Source organism: Nicotiana tabacum, chromosome 17 (assembly GCF_000715075.1).
Source record: "Nicotiana tabacum cultivar K326 chromosome 17, ASM71507v2, whole genome shotgun sequence".
Taxonomy (NCBI): domain Eukaryota; kingdom Viridiplantae; phylum Streptophyta; class Magnoliopsida; order Solanales; family Solanaceae; genus Nicotiana; species Nicotiana tabacum.
Window position 1 is genome coordinate 99,483,483 of NC_134096.1, and position 10,986 is coordinate 99,494,468.

A 10,986-nucleotide genomic window follows, 5' to 3' on the forward strand; every position below is an offset into this window, starting at 1 on the left:
CTATATTGATTATATTTCATGATTCCATACTCATTTATATCATGGATCCGTGAATTTATGGAAGAAAAATCAAGATTTTTGTAAAATCTTCCAAAAATAAAAATTTAAGATTTGGAGGTCGAGTTGTTATCGGATTTTGGTAAAATTGGTATGGGTGGACTCGTAATTGAATGGGTTGTCGGATTTTGTAAGTTTCGCCGGATTCCAAGATGTGGGCCCCACGGGCAAATTTTGAGTTAATTTCGGATTTTAATGAAAATATAATATTTTCTTATAAAATTGATTACTATAATTTTTGTTGACTGTATCGAATTAATTATGACTAGATATGAGTCGATCGGAGTCGGAAAATCGAGAAAAAGGCATAATACTTGGTTAAATTGGAGCAAGTCGAGGTAAGTGACTTGTCTAACCTTGTGTGGGGAAAATTACCCCTAGAATTGATATTAATGTGATTATTGAAATGTGTTGAAGGTTGTGTAACGAGGTGACGAGTGTGTACACGGGCTAATTGCGAAAGATTATATTTTTAAATTGTGTAGATCACTGTTGTGCATTTATTAAATTATTTTATATTGTTATATTCTTCATCATTGATCTGAGATATATACTTCAAATTTGTTTGATCTTTTCTTACTAATTATTTTACCTGTTTAGTTGAAACTTGGTTTCTTTTATTCTGTGCATTATTTGAAGGTTGATTTTCTTTAAATTAAATATTATTAATATGAAGTATTTGACATTTTTAAACTTGATATTGAAGCAACGTAGTAAAGATTTTGAAATATTATTTTCCTAAATTATTTACTCCTGAATATTTTTATACTCATTGTGAGGGATCCGTGAGCTCTTTATTCTGGAAGAATATTATTGTTGAATTATTTTGACATGAGCCGTGAGCTCTTTATTGTGAAAAAATATTATTATTGAATTATTTTGACATGAGCCGTGAGCTCTTTATTGCAAAGCAGTCTTGAGCTTCTAAAAGCTCGCTTCACACTCGACTGACCACCTGAACGGGGCACCCTTCTGGGTCAATCTGGTCAACGGGGCTTCTATGGATGAAAACCTTTCCACGAACCGATGATAATAACCTACTAAACCCAGAAAACTCTGGATCTCTGTAACTGAAGTAGGTCTAGGCCAATTCTAAATAGCCTCAATCTTCTTAGGATCTACCATTATGCCTTCTGCCGATACAACATGCCCCAAAAAGGCAACTGAGTCTAACCAAAACTCACATTTTGAAAATTTTGCATATAACTAATTATTCTTCAAAGTTTGAAGCACACTCCGAAGATGCTGCCCATGCTCCTCTCGACTGCTGGAGTAAATCAAGATATCATCAATGAATATAACCACAAAAGAACCCAAATAGGGCTTGAACTCTCGATTCATCAAATCCATAAGTGTTGTTGGGGCGTTGGTAAGCCTAAATGATATTACTAGGGATTCATATTGCCCATACCGAGTCCTCTTAGGGACATCAGATGACCTAATCTTCAAATGATGGTAACCAGACCTCATAATTATTTATTTGAATTAATGAGTCACATTTAACACCACCTGGACGGGCATCTATCTTGTAGGTTAAAACTCAATAATTACAACACGAATTTGGCAAGTATGCACAGAGAATTTCATACAAGAATTTTCAATTAGGCCTAATAGGCATGACTCCCTATTATTGCTATAGTACAACTTTAATTTCACAAGGGAGAACTTAAACACAAGAATTTTGTTCACAAGGATCTCATCCTTATATAACTTCCACCACAGCTCGTAGCCCGGTTTAAACATATCAATTTATATTAAAGTGTGAGGATCCCGTCCTCAGTTCCGAATCACAAGTAATATGCACATCGTGCCAATCAAAATTTTCCATTTTCTCCTTTAAAAAAAAAATTCGGTTACACCAAATCACAACGCATAATGAACCCCACACCGATAGGGCATATAATTCATAATTTATAATTAATTATCCGTAAATTACATCAAAACTTATCGAAATGAGTAACAGAAAGCCACATTTAGCCCCACAACTCTTATTAGTGACCAACATGTAATGATAGGCGTAGTTATCTCCATAGAATCTCCCAACAAGAGTAAACACATAAGTAGATTATAGAATTACGAAGCTTTCTCATACGTGGAGCACAATAGGAGGACTCGTCTTGATACTCAGAACCGAATCATTTAAGAAAATTATTCCTTTATTTTAAATCGAGGTCGTACCCATAACGACACCATCTGATATAACGACCTCCGCCATACCATAAAACAAATATAACAACGGCTGGGTCTCCACCTCTAGGACACCTTCTACCCACCTGTCCTCCACCTCTTGGTACCTGACCCCTGCCATAAGTACCCCTGCCTCCAGACAAGGCACCACCGAAACCACCGAACTGACGAGGGCTCTTATCAGACCTCTGCCCTCTCTCCTGTGCAAGAACCATCTCGATCCTCCTCGCCACCTTAGCAGCCGCCTGAAAAGAAATCTCACTTCCGGTCTCCTTGGCCATCTGAAGCCTGATAGGGTGAGTGAGTTCCTCCATAAACCTCCTCAGTCTCTCTCCCTCAGTAGGTGGTAAAAGGAGAGCATGACGGGCCATATCTACAAAACGAAATTCATATTGAGTAACAGTCATACTGCCCTCTTCATAGGCTTGCAATGGACACCTGTGGAGAATTATCTCTCCCAAGGCCAATTTCTTCTTCTGTTATGCTGACTCAACACTGTTGAGCTAACCTATTTCTTAACATACTCTTCGAATCTTCTTTGGGGTAACACTTACCCCTATTTATACACAACAATCACAAAAGTAGAGCTCCATACAGGCAAATCTTGGCACGAACCACATAGTCCAGAATCTCGTCAACCACTGTACTTTCTCTGAAGCACTCCAAAATCTGCAATCATGACGTCCGCGCTGAGTAGACATTCTATAGATTTAAAGTTGTTTCTCTAACTCCTTTGGTACTGAAGTATAGGGTTATTAAGTATGCGGACATACCGCAAGTCCCAACCTTATCCTCTACAAAATCTCAGGACTTAAATATGTGTACATTTTTGGGGATCCTTTCAGTACCACATATATACATTTCAGGCCAAAACTAATATAACACATGACCCCGCAATCCATCCATTGATAGTGGACTCCCCCCACGCGGCGCGAAGTCATAGTCCACCACGTCCGATGATCCACAATATTAACCTTCACAGCTCGTATAAATCAACCAGATACAAAGGTCCGTTTTACCCCTCACATGATTCACTGGTTGATCTCTCAATATTTCCGCATCTTCAGTTGGAACCACATGTTGAGGAAATGTTGAGTATCTCTGGCTCTCTCGTAGTCCACCTGCGGCATCACGAACCGTCGGAGCACAACTGATATCGAGTGCGCAATGCCATACACGAGTGGATACAAAGGAATATGAGATATATGTTTCAAGATAAATCAATGCCGCACGATAAGGAATGAAAGAAAGTAGAATTATTCCTAAACTCTGTAGCCTCTGGAAGATAAGTACAGACATCTCTGTACCGATTCTTCAGACTCTACTAAGCTTGCTCATGACTCGTGAGACCTATGTAACCTAGTGCTGTGATACCAACTATCACGACCCAAAATTTCCCACCGACGGGACCGTGATGGCGCCTAACATTTCACTTGCTAGGCAAGCCAACGTTAGAGAATCATTAAACCAATTCCTTATTTCCATTCAGCATAAAAAACACTAATTAACTAAGATAAAATATAATAAGTGCAGAATATTATAAAACTGTATTAATTACTACCACCCGGATCTGGAGTCACAATTCACGAGCATTCTAGAATTTACTACAAGTAATAGTCTGAAAGAAATACAACTGTTTGAATAAAATAAAACAGTAGGACATAAAAGATAGATGGGGACTTCAAGGTCTGTGAATGCCGACAGATCTATCTTGAGTCTCCGGACAGCAGACCAATAGCCAAAACTCGATCAACCAGAGCCGGTACAAAAATCTGCACAGAAAGTGCAGAGTGCAGCATCAGTACAATCGACCCCATGTGCTGGTAAGTGCCGAGCCTAACCTCGGCGAAGTAGTGACGAGGCTAGGACAAGACACCCACATATAACCTAAACAGTATAATCATGCTAGTGGCAACAACAGTAAATAAAGAAATAACACAGAAATAATGGGAAGGGGACATACAGTGGGGGAATACAATGTAAAGAGTGAGAATAATACATAATTAAACCGAAAATCCTTAAACAAATTGAGCCAATAAAAACAACAAAGGAAAACTGCACGGCATCACCCTTCGTGCTTTTACTCTCAACCTCACCAAATAAATAAATAGAACGGCACGGCATCACCCTTCGTGCATTTACTCTCAACCTTACCTAGGGGTGGCATGTGGGCCGGGCCCGATCCTAAGTGGGCTTCGCGGACCCGGTCCTAAGTGGGCCGGTCCTAAGTGGGCCGGTCCTAAGTGGGCCGGTCCTAAGTGGGTCGGTCCTAGGCGGGCCGGTCCTAAGCGGTCCTCGGCTTCGCGGGCTTCTTGTTGGAACCGATCCGGGACCGGAACCATGAACTAACGGTCCCGTGTTAAGTGGGCCGGTCCCGGGCCTAAGCGGGCCCAAGTGGGCCCAATAGATATTTTTTATTTTTTTAAATTATTTTTATACAAGTTAGAGAAAAAAAATGGTAATAAAAATATCTAAGGCAATTCCTAGTAAATAATATTATAGAATTGTCACCTAAATTTTTTAATTCAAATTTAAAGACAAAAATATTGTAAAGAGATATTCAAAGTAATGTGTTATAATATATGTATATATATATATATATATATATATATATATATATATATATAATATAGTATAGTATAGTATAGTATAGTATATACTATATTATACTATATGTATTGCTTAAGATATATAAAAAGACAAAAATATTGTAAAGAGATATTCAAAGCAATGCGTTATATTTTTATTATAGCATTAAAAAATCATGGCAATATCTTTCTTAGTCTTCCTCCCCCTATGGAATGAGCACAACAAGGTGCTAATACCACCATTGAGAAGAAAAAGAAACTAATCAAGATGTGCCAAAATACAAGTTACATATTAATTTACATGGTATCTCTTACAAATTTCATAAATCCTTCAAGGTCCAGAGGAATTTTCGTTGGTGGTGGCGGAAATGAAGCTTGGTCATCACCGCTTCCAGGCGAAGCATCATTCTCTGCAAGTTCAGCTAGCATTTCTTCATAAGCTTCGTCTACCTCTGGTTGTGATTCAGCAAGTCCAAAATTTCTTCTTTCCGAACGGATCCAATCTCTGAAAAGTACTGATTTTTCCAAGTTTTCCCTCATAGATATTCTATAATCACCGAGTTGAAGTCTTGCTTGACTGAAAGCGCTCTTTGATGCCACTGTTGAAGCTTGAATAGTTAAAATATCTCGGGCCATCCTTGAAAGAATCGGAAAGTATTTTTCTTTGTCCTTCCACCATTCCAAAATATTAAAGGAGCCGTCGGGATTTACTTCCTCAATTCCCTATGACAAATAAACTTCAAGCTCATTTAGTTGTGAAAAATCACTAGTACTAGAACCTTGATAATCCCTGAACCCTGCCCAAGCACTAAATGCTCTTACTCCCGCAGTTCTTTTAGATGATTGAGAACTAGAAGAAGAAGGAGTTGAAACATTTGGTCTAGCATGATCTAATTCAACTTGATAAGCATTATAAATAGTTTGAACATTTATTTTAATTGAGGCTATTGCGTCCGCAAGTTTAGACAACTCCTCATCTTCAAGTGCTAAACCATTATAAACAGTTTCATACCAAAATTGAGGACCTCCTAATTTCATAGTAGGATTTAAAAATACAGCAATACCATAAATAGGGGGAATAGGGAAAAAATATTTTTAAATTTTTTTCTCATGGAATCAATTGCAAGTTGATAAATTTTCCCACCCTAAGAAAAATGATCAAACAAATTTGCAAGTTCTGCAATATAAACTAAACAGTTAGAAATAGTAGGATAATATTGCCCAGAAAATTTATTTATAGCAATATAAAATTTTTCTAAAAAATCTACAAGAATTTTAATATTAGCTCAATCCGCATTTGTAAGGTACTCATCATCATCACTTACATGAGCATTAAACGTTGAGTTTATGGGGTTTTTATATTCATATGCAACAACTAAACTTTCATACATGTAATTCCATCTAGTTGGACAAGGTTTAGGAACCTTTCTTTCTCTTAGGCCAAATTCATCGCATCTTTTAAAATATTCTCTAAGTCTACTTCTACGGTTTGAATAAAAAACCAATTAAGAGCTATTTTTACCTTTTCAATTTCAACATTTAAAATTCGCATACCATCACCCACAATTAAATAGTAAATATAAAAAATACATCTAACATGAAAAATGTTACTAAATGCAGGACTTAGTGTAGTGGTAAGCAAGGCTACAACATTGTGTTACTAGCAGCATTATCTATTGAAACTGACATTATTTTATCACTAATGCAAAAATATCTACAAATATCCGTAATCGTGCTAGAAATAAACTGCCTTGTGTGACGTGAATTAATTATTCTATAAGCAATAATGCGCTTTTGCATTATCCAATCCCCATCAATCCAATGACTGGTAACAGTAAGGTAATCACAGTCATTACCACTTCTACCAATATCAGTTGTAATAGCAACACGATAATTTATATTAGTAAATAAATAGCGCAAATATTGTTCATATTCATGTTTATATTTATAAATATCACTCTTTACGGTTGTGCGAGGAAAACCTTTATAAGTCGGATTATAAACTTTTCTAATATAATGCACAAAGTGAGGGTTAGAAGGAAAACTATAGGGTAAGCACATAACAGTAACCATTTTTGCCAATTATTCCCGATCTTTTTTTAGATCATAATATAAAATACCACCGGTAACAGTGTTAATTTCTGATTGAAATTGATTTGACCCGGTACTAAGGTCAGCCTGACTAGGTGCACTTGTCCCCTCGGCCAAAGCTTTCATACGAAAATATCTAGCTTTATCTTGAGGGTGTAGCAATATGTGTCTAGTCAAACTTTCCGTCCCCCTCTCCCCCGACTTCCAACATATTTTAAAACTAACTCTTTGCCACAAGTTTTACACTTAGCCCTAATTTTTTCTCTCAGTTTAGTAAAAAATAGCCAAACAAGAGATGTTTCTGCCTGTTTAGAAGGTTGTCTAGAAAAAGTAGGGGCAGTAACAGGAGGGTCAGACGGGGGATCATTTGGATTATTATTAGTTGGGTTAACTTCAGGACTATTGGGTGTATCGTCATCCGGTTGCGTTTCATCAAAATCTATTTCTTCATCATCATTTTTATCAATAGTTGGATTACCATAAAGAGCATTCATATATTTATGGTTTAATTGTTCACCGGGTGCAATATTATGGCAAAATTGACTCTCGGTAAATTATAATAAACTATTATCGCTATCAAGAATAGGAGGTGTAGGACGGGTAACAGGTTTGGGCCGGGGAGCCGGGGAAAGTAGAAGAGGAACAGATTGGTCACTAGATTCACCACTCTTGGATTTTTCCTTATTTTTACTAAATATTGTTTTTAAGGAATAAGCCATCTTAATTAATCAAGCAAAGTAAATAAAACAAACAAAACTATAATCTTAAAACTTAAGAGTTGGGACGAGTTTACCGAATTGACGAACAACTTGTTGAAAAATAATTATTGTTGAAGACTTAAAGACTTCAATTCACCAACTTCACAATTTTGCACAAATTGTAACAATTAAGTAAGCAATTATAGAAGAATATTAGAGAGAGATTGAGAGAGATTGATGATTTTGTGAGAAAAATGAAAGAATGAGGGGGTATTTATAGTTGAAAATAGGAAAAAAGTATAATTATAAAAAGTTTGGGGTTAAAACAAAATTTAGGGGGTTAAATGGCTATTTTGCAAATAGCCAACGGCTATTTTGGCAGACCAAACGGCTAGTTTTTAAATGGCCAAACGGTCAAATTTTTTTTAAAAAACAATTATCCGTTGGGCCCGTTTAGGACCGCTTGAACCGGCCCACTTCTCAGCCGGTCCCGGTCCCAAACGGTCCTGGTCTCGCGAGCCTCACCTATGAGACCGGCCCACTACCCGGCCCACCACCCTCCGGTCCCGGTCCTATCCGGTTAGGACCGTTTAGGCCCACCGCCCATGTGGGCTTGCGGTCCTGGGCCGGTCCCGGTCCTAACCGGCCCACATGCCACCCTTAACCTCACCAAATAAATAAATAGATCGGCACGGCATCACCCTTCGTGCATTAAACCTCTCATAATATACACAGCATCACCCTTCGTGCTTTAAACCTCTCATAATATACACGGCATCACCCTTCGTGCTTTATACTCTTCCTCATAATATAAATAATGCATGCACAGCATCACCCTTCGTGCTTTACACTCCTCCTCACCAATCACAGAATCAATAACAATGGATAGATAAGAGTATCACAAAGAAACCAGTATTTTACCCATAATCAATAGCACAATGTAATCTCAACCTTGAATCAATATTCGAAAGTTACCAAATCTCAGTGAAACCAGATATGAGTCACCCAACATTTTAAATAACCCGCTAAGCATGTATAGTAGAATTTAAGGCTACAAAATAGACAAGAATAGAATTTCACTCGCATGCTATGACTCGACAACGAAGCATAGATGCTCGTCACCTCACCTATACATCGTATTTAACAACCAAACACGTAGCAAATGAACACATAATACCTATTCCCTCAAGCCAAAGTTAGACACGACACTTACCTCGCTCCGAACACCACTTAATTCTCAATCATAGCTTTTTCTTTTGGAATTCACCTCCAAACCACTCGTATCTATTCAAAAATGACCCAATAATATCAAATGTTGCTAAATGAATCAATTATATTTCATAAATTAAATTTCCCAAATTTTCCTCCAAAAAGTCAAAAAATGACCCCGGGCCCGCTTGGTCAAAACCCGAGGTTCAGACCAAAATCTTTTTACCCATTCACCCCCGAGCCTAAATATATAATTAGTTTTGGAATCCGACCTCAAATTGGGGTCTAAATTCTCAAATTTTCGAAATTCCTAGTTTCTACCCTAACCTCTAATTCTACCGTGCAAACTCTAGATTTTAGGTTGATAATTCATAAAATAACAACAACAACAACAACAATCCAGTAAAATCCCACTAATGGGGTCTGGGGAGGGTAGCGTGTACGTAGACCTTACCCCTACCCCGAAGGAGTAGAGAGGCTGTTTCCGAAAGACCCTCGGCTCAAAAAAAATAAAAAGACAAAAGAGGCAAAAAGAGGCAAAAAGGGAGACAATATTAGTATCACAACAACAATCATAGGATAAATAGGAACACCATTAAATCCAGAAGAAAGATGTAAAGTAAAGGGAGACAATATTAGTAAATATTAGTATCACCACAATAGTCATAAGAAAAATAGGAACCTGATGAAATTTAGAAGAAAGATGTAAAGCAAAAGCGATAGCTAGTAAATAGGACCTGCACTGAAAAGATAATAATTCATAAAATGTAATGGGTAATTGAAAGAAAATGGTTTAGAATCACTTACCAACACTTTGGGAAAGAAAATGGCTCTTGAAAATCGCCTCTACCCGTTTGGTTCTTGAAAAATATTGAAGAAATGGCTTAAACCCGTGTTTGGAGTCTATTTTAAATCACTGGACAGGCCTTCATCGCGTTCGCGAGAGGCCTGTCGCGATCGCGATGCACAGCGGCCTAAGGCCTTCGCGTTCGCGAGTCTTTCTACGCATTCACATAAGTCATCTCCCCCCAAGCCTTCGCGTTCGCGACCCAGTGGACGCGTTCGCGTAGAAGAACATGACCCCCCTCCCCCAGGTCCCTTTAACTATTGCGTTCGCGTGAGACAGATCGCGTTCGCGAAGGGTACCACCCCCAATGCTTCGCGTTCGCGACCAGTCCTCTGCGTTCGCGAAGAAGAAAATTCCCCTGCCCCCATTTTACCTTTCGCGTTTGCGATACTACATATGCGGATGTGAAGAAGGGCACACCAGAACTGCTGCTGCAGCAAAAATCTCAGATTTTCTAAGTGCAAATCACCCCGTAGCCAATCCGAAACTCACCCGAGCCCTCGGGCCTCCAACCAAACATGCACACAAGTTTAAAAATATCATACAGACCTGCTCGCGCTATCAAATCACCAAAATAACACCTAGAACTACGAATTTAGCACAAAATCAAATAAAATTCTCAAGAACACTTTAAAATTTCTATTTTCTCAACTGGACGTCCGAATCACGTCAAATCAACTCCGTTTCTCACCAAATTTCACCGACAAGTCTTAAATATCATAATGAACCTGCACCGGGCTCCGGAACTAAAATACGGACCCGATACTAACTATGCCAAATATCAATCAATTCTTAAAAATATATAATTTTCATCAAAAATTCATAACTCAAGTTAGGGACCTTCGAATTCGATTCCGGACATACGCCCAGGTCCCATAATTCCATACGGATCTACCGGGACCGTCAAAGCACGAATCCGGGCCCGTTTACCAAAAATATTGACCGAAGTCAATAAAAATCAACTTTTAAGGCAAAAATTCTTATTTTCATTAGTTTTCAACATAAAATCTTTTCGAAAACCTGCCCCGGATTGCGCACGCAAATCGAGGAGGGTAAAAATAAGATTTTTAAGGCTTAAGAGCGGAGATTCGAGTTCTAAAGCATAAGATGACCTTTTGGATCATCACAGTATTTCTTCTTAATTTGAAGGGCATATCTTTCGAAAAAATCTTACAAAAATTGTAGTAATTCATGTAACATGATATTGAATCTAAAATGATTGATATATATGTTTTTTGGTAATTAAATTCTGATATTTATTATATATTATTATTATGATTCTTCAAAAGGCCATCAATAAAAATAATTA